This window comes from Sycon ciliatum, chromosome 8 (assembly GCF_964019385.1).
Source record: "Sycon ciliatum chromosome 8, ocSycCili1.1, whole genome shotgun sequence".
NCBI classification, from domain to species: Eukaryota; Metazoa; Porifera; class Calcarea; order Leucosolenida; family Sycettidae; genus Sycon; species Sycon ciliatum.
This window is the reverse complement of record NC_088650.1, coordinates 2,253,623-2,266,795: the sequence shown is the minus strand read 5'-3', so window position 1 is coordinate 2,266,795 and position 13,173 is coordinate 2,253,623.

Genomic DNA, 13,173 nt, shown 5'->3' with positions numbered 1-13,173 from the left:
GTGTGTACATGTATGTGCATGTGTGTGTGCATGTGCGTGTGTATGTGCATGTGCGCCCGTGCGTATGTGTGTGAGTGTGTGCAAGTGCACGTGTGTGTGTGTGGGGGGGGGGGGTATGTGTATGTGTATGTGTGTGTTGATGCGTTTGTTCTAGTTGTCCAGGTCTGTGTCGGTGTGTGGTTGTAGTAGTTAGTGTAATGGTTGTATAGCAATACTCATCACATTCTCTCTTTCTCTACAGTTACGATGGACTCCACTTCACTATGCAGTCGACTGGAACAAGATCAACGTTGTCAAGGTGATGCTGTCACATGACAGTGACGGTGTCACCTTGGATACCACACTGCGTGACGGTGTAAGTATTTTGATTGTGTGTTGTTGTGAAGTGAACAGTTTCTACTCGTCCTTCTCACCTGTAGCTGTCCAGTGTCCTGCCTCTCTCTCTCTGCCCCTCGCTCTCTCTCTGCCCCTCGCTCTCTCTCTCTCACACACAACTACCACAACTCTCCTCTCCTCTCCTCTTGTCAGAAATGTGTACCAGTTTTTACAATACCGTACTCGATGACATCATGCGTACAATATCGCCACGTGGTCATTTTCACTCTGTGGTTCAATTTTTGAAATCAGTTTGTGAAGGAGTAGAAGACTGTTTGATGGTGTTTGTTGGAACGAGTGAGGAGTGAAGGGTTGTTGTTATTGTAACGAGTACGCAGAAGACATGCTGTTGTTCCTGACGTGGAGCAGGCGCTGTGGACGCCTTCCTCTCGTCATGGATATTTTCGTTTGAGTAGAAATCTGTAAAAAATTCAAATTTGTCGAGGCATGAACTGGAGTTTTTACTGTGGATGCATGGAGTAGCAATGTTGCTGAGGAAGGAGAGACTTGTTCTGTACATGTAACTCGTCTTGTGGAGAGATTGATTTCGTCTCGTTGTAGATTATGTCCTTGGCCTTCGTTGTGTTTTCGTTTTTGTAAAATTGGAACGAATTTTCTCAAAAATGATTTTCTGTTGTTCCTGTGATGTGTTGCTGAGTTACTCAGGAAGGGAGAACAGCGTTGGACCTAGCCAGGCAAAAGAAGAATGAGGGATGTGTGCAGTTGCTGGTGGATCACGAGAGTGCGAAGGTATGTACAGTAGACTTGACTGTGAGTGACTGAATTTAGATGTACTGTGTGTCTACAGTAAACATTACAGCGTGTCGTACATTTGATTGGTTGAACTATGCAGTGACTAGGTGTCACGTGAGTCACGTGAGGTGCACCTACCACCATCATGTCCTACATTTGGACAGCTGTCCATGAGATCAAGAGTACATAAACACGAGAGTGTGTAACTCCGCTTGGTCTGGCCATGGCGGAATGTTTTGTTTTGTTGACTTTTCTGGAGATGATGAGTCATACCGTACGAGGCATGTACTACGAGTCTGTGGGCGCGTGAGCTTGTACAGTTTTCATTTTCGCAAAAGTTTTTTGTCGTCTCTGAAACGAGAGCATCATTTGTGTTGGGGGGGGGGGGGGGGGGGGTGTAGGGGTGCGAGCCAAAATCACAACTCGACCGACACTGTACATTGTACTTGTACATGCATGCGATTATCGTCGTCCAGCATAGCAAGCTGCGTTCGTTTCAGAGTGGGGGGGGGGGGGGGAGGGGTCCGAGTACGAAATAACGATATTGTCTCCATGGTCCTAGCCAGCCTGAGATTGAACAGGGGGGGGGGGGGGGCTGGGTGAACTATTAGGGACCATTAGCAAGCCGTGAAACGTCAACGGGGGTAATGAGTTCATCGTAACGCACGTGAAACACGGCGTGGTTGAGGATTAGCTTCTCGCGTTCCCAACCCGTCTACGCGAGTCGGCTGCTTTCCAGTTTCAAACAGTTTTCTGATATTTTTACTGGCTATTATTTTTTGCGAACTTTTCCTTGAGAACAATTCTCAGCCTGACTTTTTTTTACCCGAATGAAAGTGAAAGAAACCCCATGACAGCCACATCGCCGATGGATGGGTGCAGCAAAGGGTTGTGTTCACGAGGTCCATGCCAAAACATAAATGAGCGAGCAAGCTGAAGTTTGTCTTGAACAAGCATAAATGTTGGCACTGTGGTTACCCTCGATCCTGTTCTGTGTCATGTTAGTAACGGTTATGGCAAAATCAATGGTCCTACTGGTTGTTTGGTACGTTCCGCCATCGTATTTATTCCAACAAGAATGGGTGAGACATTCTTCGAAATTTGAAGAAAATAGCAAAGACCAAACGAGGCGCGATTTACGGTGCTATTCTCCGTATCATGGTTGAATTCGCACGTACTTGACTAAAACCCACTTGTTGCGGTCATGACGAGTAGACCCCTCCGAACTTGTCAAACACAAGTATGTTTCGCGTGCTCAGGACGGGACTCTAACCCAGCTCCCCCTTCGCGTTGCAGTTTCACGGTTTGCTAATGGTCCCTATCACATGGCATTGGCGGGTTTACGGGGGGGGGGGGGGGGGGGGGGGGGCATGCTACCACCCCCCCCCCTCAAAAAATTTCGACCTGGGTTTGAAAAAACACCAGGTTGCTACATGCACCATGTGCACAGGCGGTAGACTCTATGCGGTGGGAAGCAGCGTCCAAAACTAGTTGCACGGACCGTCGGTGTGTGAGCGGCATTGATTGCACTGTGAAAGAAATGATCGACTCTGTACGAGCTCTATGCTTTTGTACAGATTCCAGGACACGCTCGATGCGTCTTGAGAAAGGCGTGCAGTGATGTGCTGAACGCAGCGCTGCCCAAGTGGGACAAAAACAAAGCTTGTGATCGTCAAGCGCCTCTTTTCGCAACGGTGTACAACGTTGTTTTGAGGATGATCCCCTCCAGATTCGAATCGCGAATTGGTTGACTTGAAGACTTTTCTGCGAAGTCTCAGCGACATCCATGGACCAAAGAATACAAGCTCTGGCCAGCAGCAGCCTTGATGGATTTTTGCAAAGCGTTCTTGCGACGGCGCAATTCCTGTTCCAACAGGAAACAGTGGGAGTGATCAAGTCGTTGCCAGTCCAGTTCGGAACGAACTGACATTCCGCCCGACGCGGAGGTACCAGTACCGGTTGTCAGTGAGCAGCCAAAACATAATGAAGAACAGCATGATATGCTCCAATAAAAAGTGTGCAAGGATGCACTGTACAAGTAACATGACTGATGATTGTACAATGTACAGTAGGTATCGGTTATAGCGTGGGTGTTTGAAAAACGACTTCTATTCTTACTTGCAATATTTCTTGCTCGCGATAAGTCAAGTGTGACATATCAGATACATGTGCGCAGACACAGGATGGTCATCATACATACAACGTATCTCTGCTGTGCATGCGGGTGTTCATAGTCTCATACGCTTGCCATGTGGCTATGCAGCATGAGATACATGACAAGAACAGTTGAACCTGGAGCACTACAATGCAATGCGAGTCGGAGCAGAACTGCATTGGACAGATGTTATTACTACACTCATCTACAGGCGATACACTTTGTACCAATCTGGTATGTTTTGCTACACAAAGTCCATTCTTAAGCTGTGTTCACAACTGGCGCGTGTACGCGTGAAACCACGTGTTTGTGCGTATTTTGCTGGCTTTTGGGGCGCCATGCGTACGGAAACGCGTCGGAATGGAACTTCCAACATGTTGGAATTTTCAACGCGTATCAGGCGCGTACCAGCGTACATGCCAGTCACCTTGACTGGCGGGGTCAAAAAATTAGTACTCGAAGGTGTCGTACGCGCTAACTACGACTCGGATTGCTGTTTTTTTGTGAAAGCCTGAGCGCGCGTTTGGGCACGCATGAACCGCAAGCGTACCGCGTACACGCGCCAGTTGTGAACACAGCTTTAGGACCGATATATTCTACAATGCGATAACATTGCTTGTACTTCCTCCGCGTCATTAAAATTGTCGCTGCGCACATCGCAATGTTTGTGACTTGGCTCATCTTAGTCAGACCGTCGGAATCGCTGTTTTCTGTGTTCGAGCATTGGTGCGACCCTTCCTGCGCAATCTCTACTTGTTACTAAAGCCGTGGTGGTCTCGGACTTTGTCGGAGCTCTCTTCCGCACCAAGCAAATTCATCGTGCTCCGCACTCTTTCGCCCCAGAGCGCATATCGTTTTTCTGGAGTTCGTGCCGTCCCATATCGTTCGCGTGGGTATTTATCAAGACTGCAAGCTCGGGTATAAGAATCCTGGTATCTCTTCTGAATACGAAATGCTGAAGTTGACGATTGCAAGAACAAAGTGTTCTCAAATTCCTAAAATGCGCTACTTGTGTCGCATGTTGCTACGAAGGTAGCAGGTCCGAAAACACCAACAAAATTAGCGAAGCGCTTGCCAAGGAAAGAAGTTGCGGAACTACTTACCCTATCCCGCTGGAAGATCGTTACAGTGTACTTGAAAAATGCTAGCTTGCCTTCATCGCCTGCCACCTGGAGGCATGGATCGCTTGAAAACGAAGTTTCTTTACCTGAATTTGAACGCACGTCTTGTTCAGCACATTGCTGAGTGCCGAAGGGCCTGCCCCAAACTCTGATGAAGACGTCGACCTTAGCTGCAAGTGCAGCGAAGCGGGAGGCCACAAACTAAAGCTTGGTCCGTCGACAATGCCCTGCCTCAATTTCTAACTGATTTCTTTGCCCTTCGAGTGGACAAAATACATTCGAAAAATCGCTCTGGGAAGCGGCAATTTTAATGATGCGGAGGAAGTAAGAATAAATGTTCACTTGAAACCCATGTTATGATTATGAAAATATGAGAGGTCATTCTTGTAAGTAGTATATTCTTTTACACGACCACGCTATAACCGATACGCACTGTAGTAACTGAGCATGAGATATACATAATCCTACACAGTTGCGAGGGCATGATGCTCTGATCAGGCCCGAGGTCTGTGAGTGATCTTGCCCGAGGTCGCGACGCCCAAGGGGCGTAGCCCCGAGGGCGTCGCGACCGAGGGCAAGATCACTCACATGACCGAGGGCCTGATCAGAGCGGCATGCCCGACGCAACTGTGTAGGATTGCGTTTCAGACAAGGCCCACCTCACAAACAACAAGGCCCAGTACAGTAGAGAGATTCAAACAGAAAGAAAGCCTTGACGGCAAATGAGTTGATGTCACATTGTGTGCAGTGACCATCACAAACAGCTATTTGTTTGGTCGGGACTTTCCAGTTTTGAGATGAAAGTATTCAAGTACAGTGAAGGCAGTAGTAACGTTAGTACCAGTAATATGACGGATTCGGAATAAACCCGTTCTTCGAGTTAGATGATTGCCAGAGTAAGGTTCAAATGCGAGTGCTGAGAAGCTGCAGCCTTAGGGCAGGTACAAAATGTACTTGTGGAGGTCTGCTTCCCTTGTGTACGTTTCGCCGCGAGAAACAGGACAGGCTGCAAGGTCGGTTGGCGTTTCTGGTCTCCCTGCAGACGTTCAAGACAGTAGTGAGTATATAATAATTTTGGAGAAGGGAGACAAATTTTTAGTCCTCGTCGGAGATGTTGCCCAAGGCAAGGACTTTGAAAAATGGTAAATGCGCATGTGCGGCGCGATGCTGTACGACTGCTGTTCTTGACCGGCTAAGCGGTCAAGATCGACTGATCTTGACTGCTTATTCGGGCCGCTCATTGGCCGTCTCCTGGCAACAAGCACGTGCCATGTCTGAAACTTTAATCTGTATAGTGTAGGTCTGGAAGAAATACCTGGCATGTAATAATTTTGTAATGTTGGATAGCTAGGTGCGTGACATACATCATTACAGTCATGTGCACCATGTCATCTCCCCCGACCGCGACCCCCTCAGCCAAGTGCTGGACACGCCACTGCATGGTTGTGGATATATGGGGGGGGGGGGATGAATGCAGCAATTTACCTTAACTATATCCTATTCTGTGCACCAAGCGCTAAATTTGGTGACGGCCGGCTTTGTAGGGTACCACTGCATTTGATCAACCAGACGCCAAGTGCATGTGATAATTGGGACCATTTGCAAGCTGTGAAACGGCAAAACGAATGAGGAAACTGTGTTAGAATCCCATCCTGACCACGCGAAGCACACTGGTGTTTGATGAGTTCGGAGGGGTCTACTCGTCATGACCACAACGAGTGTTTTTTATTTTATTATTCCAGTGCGTGCGATTTCAACAAGGATACGGAGAATGCACAGTAAACTGCGCCTCCTTTTGTGACTTTTCTCAAATTTCCAAATGTTTCATGCACTCCTGTTGGAATAAAGTATGATGGTGAATATACAGTGTACGAAGGAAAGGCACTTTCTCACTAGACAAGTGATGTTTGCTAATACTTGGTCCGCAAATCACAATTGGCGCTTATCTTCGCACTGGATTTTTCGGTGTTCTGCCTGTGTCACACCGCATGGAACCACCGATTCACCATCCGAACATAACCATAGACCATTGCATCCGACAACATGGCAGCACAAACCACCACAGAAGTTGTAATCGGTTCGTTTGAATTTTTTGACTGGAGCTGCCACCGGCGAACACTTCCGTCACCGCAATAAAAGGCTGCAACATCCGCTCCAGTCCGTAAAACAGGTCAGGATGTTCACACTTCAAAGCGATGGCGAATATAGTTTCTGCCTGCTTCCAGCTGTCTGGTAGCAAGGATGGTTTTCCGCGGGGAGGTATAGAAAAGCTGAAAAAGCGCATCGCTAGCTTGAATTTGAGTACTCGCACTGTACAGCGTCTAGTGAAGAGTTATCACCAGCAAATCCCCGACGAAGAGACTACAGATCATATCGACATCTCCAGAATACGAGACCAATCCGGCGGACAAACTCTGAAGCTCACAGACGACCTGGAAAAGGAGCTGATCAAAATAAACACCAACTCCTGAGGGAAACTCTCGTGCAAACTACTTGCAGGGATCTCGCAGAAAAGAGCTACGCCTGCTCCAGAGTCAGTGCGACACTGGTGCAAGACGTTAGGTGCAGTACACACAGGTGCTACATCAAGCAGAAGCTATCACTGCACTACATGCACCAGCCCAGCGGCTTGCGTGGGTGCTGATCAGTAAGTACGACAAGTGCAAGAGGCGATATGAAAAACTGACAGTGATGTGCTGTTGCCTTTTTGTTTCAAACAAAGGCATTATTGCGACGAACGGGGATAACACATACAGCCACCACACGGGTACTCTCACTTAGCTTCTGAGCGGCAAGATGACAGGCACGACAGGTGACTGGCTTTGAGCGTGAAGTGGAACAAGCTTTGAAACGTGCAGCATATGTCTGGATTGAATGTTTTGAGCTCATCCTCCAGCGACGATAGTGGCGAGGAGGACGTGTAACTTGCTAGGATTTTCGGCTGAGTAGCTTTCTGACATGTAAAGTATCTGATAATGTAAATATACAAATTTTCGGCAGCTATTTAATTTCGGCTATATTCGGCACCGACCCAAAAAGCCTAAATTAAAACGCCGATGAAATTTTTCACAGCATCTGTCGCACTATACCATGCCCTCTACCCCACGCCAAAAATAAATCGGCGCCAAAATGTCACAAATTGTGAAGTGCCGAAATTTTGCAGCGCCGAAATTTTGTATATTTACAGTTTTCTGATCGTGGCATGCTTCGAGTATTTGTATTTTTTCGTTTTGCGACAAGAGTGAAGATAAGTGGCAACTTTAACTTGGCGGATCAAGTAGGCCATTCACACGACGTCCAAACTCATTTTTATCGTACATTTCCAAGGATATTTGCTCGCATACGATAAACTAGGACACACGCTTGCAACTGATTTTTGAACTTGGCCGGGGCCCTTGTTTTCACGATTATACTTTGCACACGAGCAAAAGTGCCGGTGTTGAAAGTGCGCGCTGCAAATGTAGTGTGTGGGATATTTTTCAAATGGCAATTTAAAAATTAAAAACCCAGGCCCACGGGTATACACCCAGGTCTGCGAGCATACCTCTGCATACGCGCACACACACGCACACACACACACACACACACACACACACACACACACACACACACACACACACACACACACACACATACATATGCGCAAACATAATTGCAGACACTACCACGCCCCGTCTGTGCGTACAACGACGTAATCACGCACGCACTCACAAGCAATCAACACATAGGTTTGGGGGTTGCCATGACTTCAACTTGATTAAAGATATTAAATATAATAGTATTTGATGTTAGACCAGAGGGCGTACAAATGGCCGACGTGGCCGGCAACCTGCCCGCTGCATGATTATAGCCCGACGGAGGGCGCATGATTATAGCCCGACCCAGGGCGCATGATTATAGCCCGACCGACGGCGCACGATTATAGCCCGACCGAGGGCGTACGATTATAGCCCGACCGAGGGCGCACGATTATAGCCCGACCGAGGGCGCACGATTATAGCCCGACCGAGGGCGCACGATTATAGCCCGACCGAGGGCGCACGATTATAGCCCGACCGAGGGCGCACGATTATAGCCCGACCGAGGGCGCACGATTATAGCCCGACCGAGGGCGCACGATTATAGCCCGACCGAGGGCGCACGATTATAGCCCGACCGAGGGCGCACGATTATAGCCCGACCGAGGGCGCACGATTATAGCCCGACCGAGGGCGCACGATTATAGACCGACCGAGGGCGCACGATTATAGCCCGACCGAGGTCGCACGATTATAGCCCGACCGAGGGCGCACGATTATAGCCCGACCGAGGGCGCACGATTATAGCCCGACCGAGGGCGCAGGATTATAGCCCGACCGAGGGCGCACGATTATAGCCCGACCGAGGGCGCACGATTATAGCCCGACCGAGGGCGCACGATTATAGCTTGACCGAGGGCGCACGATTATAGCCCGACCGAGGGCGCACGATTATAGCCCGACCGAGGGCGCACGATTATAGCCCGACCGAGGGCGCACGATTATAGCCCGACCGAGGGCGCACGATTATAGCCCGACCGAGGGCGCACGATTATAGCCCGACCGAGGGTGCACGATTATAGCCCGACCGAGGGCGCACGATTATAGCCCGACCGAGGGCGCATGGTTATAGCCCGACCGAGGGCGCATGGTTATAGCCCGACCGAGGGCGCATGATTATAGCCCGACCGAGGGCGCATGGTTATCCCGACCGAGTGGCATGATTATAGGCCAACCGAGGGCGCATGATTATAGCCCGACCGAGGGCGCACGATTATAGCCAGATCGAGGGCACATGATTATAGCCCGACCGAGGGCGCAAGAATGAGCGTATAGCCCAATTGAGGTCGCGCGAACGGCCGCCAAGGCCAGCAACCTATCTACCGAAGGCTAAAGCATTCCACCCAACCGAGGGCGCACAACGGAAGTCGAGGCCAATAGCCTGCCCACCGAGGGCTTAAGCGTAGTACCCACCGAGGGCCAAAGCGTAGTACCCACCGAGGGCCAAAGCGTGGTACCCACCGAGGGCCAAAGCGTAGTACCCACCGAGGGCCAAAGGGTAGTACCCACCGAGGGCCAAAGCGTAGTACCCACCGAGGGCCAAAGCGTAGTACCCACCGAGGGCCAAAGCGTAGTATCCACCGAGGGCCAAAGCATGCTGCCCACCATGGGCCTATTATATACTGCCCGCCGAAGGCTGAATCATACTGCCTATTGAGCAAACAAACAGCCACCTAGGGCTGGATCATACTGCCTATTGAGCAAACAAACAGCCACCGAGGGCTGAATCATACTGCCTATTGAGCAAACAAACAGCCACCGAGGGCTGAATCATACTGCCTATTGAGCAAACAAACAGCCACCGAGGCCGACAACCTGCCTGCCAAGGGAAAAGCAAACTCCCCGCTCGGGCCGAAATTATACTGCCCAGCGAGGGCAAACGAACGACCATCGAGGCCAAGAACTCACACAACTGCCTGGCATTAGGCGTCACACCACACGCATACGATATGATGCCCGCTTGCACCTAAAAAGATGATAAACGTAGAAGCCATGGCACCCCCACTACGGAAGGTGTATTCGTACCCTCAGCATTATACCTATGCATAATCATATGATGCCGCCGCTACCTCATGAATTGCTCTGACCAGGGTACACGGTACCGGCTAGCAAAGCAGTATAAACTGTGGCTTTCACAGTATTCACGAGAACTCTCTCGCCTCTTAGACATCCGTATATTCTCTTCCTACACATGCGTATAACCTCATACAAGCTCGCCAAGAACGCCCACACACACACACCGACATGCACGTCGCACACACACACACACACACACACACACACACACACACACACACACGCACACACCACCACCACGCACACACCACCATCACGCACACACGCTCATAAGCACGCACCAGCGTTCTCTCGACCGCCTCGCATTCATGTGACAGAAAATATACGCCCGTAGACCACCACAAGCTGCTCGCATGAGCCCACTTACTGGCCCGATCGTCGCCAACACTGCATACAGCTTGTCGACCTAGAAAAGCACATGCCGTACCAGCGAACAGGCCATATTGCCCCGCCCTGATGGCTGCTTTCGCCTTAGCCACTCTAGCAGTAGCCACAAACTCTCACCACCTGCACTTCTGCACCTCATCCATCACTTCACACGATAGCATACACGCCTGCCACGTGCACATCCACATATGCACAGCACGCAGCACACGTCCATATCCTCACCACTGCCATACCTGCGGACTACGCACTCACACTGCTCTAAGATGCTGGCGTTGGCCCACATACCAATCACTAACACTGATACTGGCCTGGGAAAGCGCAAACGGTGGCCATCAGTTCCAGGCTAGCTCATTCTATTGGCTACTAGCCTGCCCGGCGCTGAGCCATGCATAATGCGCCTCCAGATCACATCTGGTGCGTATGCACGTGCAAGCTGGGGATCCAAGCCATAGAGCACTTTCCTCCTGCCCGATTTATCTTGGTGGGACGCGTAATGGTTGTTGGCGTAAACTTGCACATCATTGTCAGCGAGCCTTTGAGCACATTACGTTTGTTGGCCAAGTTTCCCCAAAAGAGAAGGGCCCAGGTAACACCGAACGAGGCGACGATAGTAGACTGATGGTCAATCCAGGAGAGGGTGGGTTGCCCACGCTATCAGCCAGCATACTGGTAGTCCTGGCGAGGCAATGTTATGTGCACAGCGTCAAGATATACAACGTCTTATCACCACACCAAGGTGCCATCTCACTCTCGGCCAGTGAGCCATAGAGTTGATGCGGGAGGCCGCCGCGCGAATGAATTGTTAATGAGGTGCTCAATGCAAACAAAACTAGACTCCAGAACAAAGCGTCAACCAGCGAGTTCATAGGCCGGTGGTGACTGTGGTGTAAATGGAAGCACAAGCCATAATGCACTGATCGGGCCTCAAAAGGGGCACGCAGGCATTTTTTGTTCAACATATGCCGGACAGAAAGTATAGCATGGCAGGCACAGATACGTCGGCATGAATGCGTGCGTGCACACGGCAACCATGACTTGCCCCCGGCGGGGCAAGGGTAGGTAGTGAGTAATGACCAACCATATCAACAGAAAGCAATTTGCTGCCGCTATTCGATGTCACCCACAGGCGACGGTGGTGTCAGAACCTGCGGGGCTGGGTGCACCAATGCACCTTGTAGTGGGCAGTCAGAATTCGGAGGCATTGAAAACTGCTCTCCGTTCGTTACGTGGATTGTCGAATGTTCCCCACGGCACGCCCGCGCAGCAGCTGGGGCGTCTCGTCCCCTCAGCGGTAGCAACAGCTGCTCTGCCAGCAGTGATCCGATGAACAAGTACCAACCCGACTGATAAATGGTCTTCCGGATGACCAGCTACGCTATCAAGTCTGCTCTGGAGACGCGGGGGTGAATTCAGAACTGCCACCGAGATTTCTGATAACGTTGGTCACGATTTCTAACGAACTGCTCTGGCCACGATTTCTAACGAACTGCTCTGGCCAAATTGCCAAGCGTTTGCGCAACTCGCGAACCATGACATAACAATGGTTCCGACGCGGTATGGCCCGCGTAGTGGATGGGCCATTTCATCTGCCCAGCAGTAACAACCGCTGCTCTTTCAACACTGATTCGACGAACATGTACGGTCCTGAACGACAACTGGGGTTAGGATGATGATGATGATGGGCGCGGCATAACTGCTCCACTAGTAGCAGGGGAAAATGTGTAGCCACTCCCATGCCAAACTCAAAGTCGTATCCGCACGGCCCAGTTGATAAATGGATAGGGCTTCGCCTGTCGCTCTGTTGCCACAGTTGGAGCTAAATGCAAGCACTATGCTGAACGTGCTGTGTACAATGGACACTTGGAAATCACTGCGACGACAACCAGCTGCAGTGAATTATTCCAGTTTGCATCTTGTCTTGAGTATCTTGGCGACTTGTGGCTTTAGTAAGTGAGTTGAGTTTGATATCTACTACTGTGATACTGGACACTGGATACTGTAAGTCTACAAATTATCAGCACGTTTTAAATTTCAGCATCCGCAGGCCAAAATCCTTTTCGGCCCCATTAAAATTCAGCCTATACAGCTCCTGCCTGTATATCCTGTCATACTGTATAATGCATGTCACAATTTCAAACAAATCCATCCTGACAACTCTCAGCTCCATAGGCACATCAGGGCCACTTCCATGTCCTTTCCAAGCTCTCCTATCATGCCTTGGAAACGCCACAACAACTCAATCTAGCATTTTTTTCAGCTTCTTGCTCAAACTCAACCGATTTTCACAATTCTTACTGCTCTGAAAAGCTGAGGTCCATGCACTTTTTTATGCCCATCCCGCGTGCCCCGTGCTAAATTGAAATGCCCTGGTATTTTCCAAAAAAATACAAGGTCTGAAACCAGAAAATTCGCGCTTACTCTGTGCCGTGAGTTCCTTGTTCATCTCGTTGCCTCTACTGCTCTAGGTTCATCTTTGTCCTGTCATCTTTGTTCTATCATCTTTGTGAGGAAAAACCAACATCTATCCTGTATATCACAGTTCATTTCACCATGGTAGTAGAAGCCACACCGACATTTATTTTGGGGGGGGTTACGAGTGCTTAAATTGCGGCTTATGTTCCGGAAAATACGATACGGAACTAAGGAAGAGAGAGAGAGAGAGAGAGAGAGAGAGAGAGAGAGAGAGAGAGAGAGAGAGAGAGAGAGAGAGAGAGAGAGAGAGAGAGAG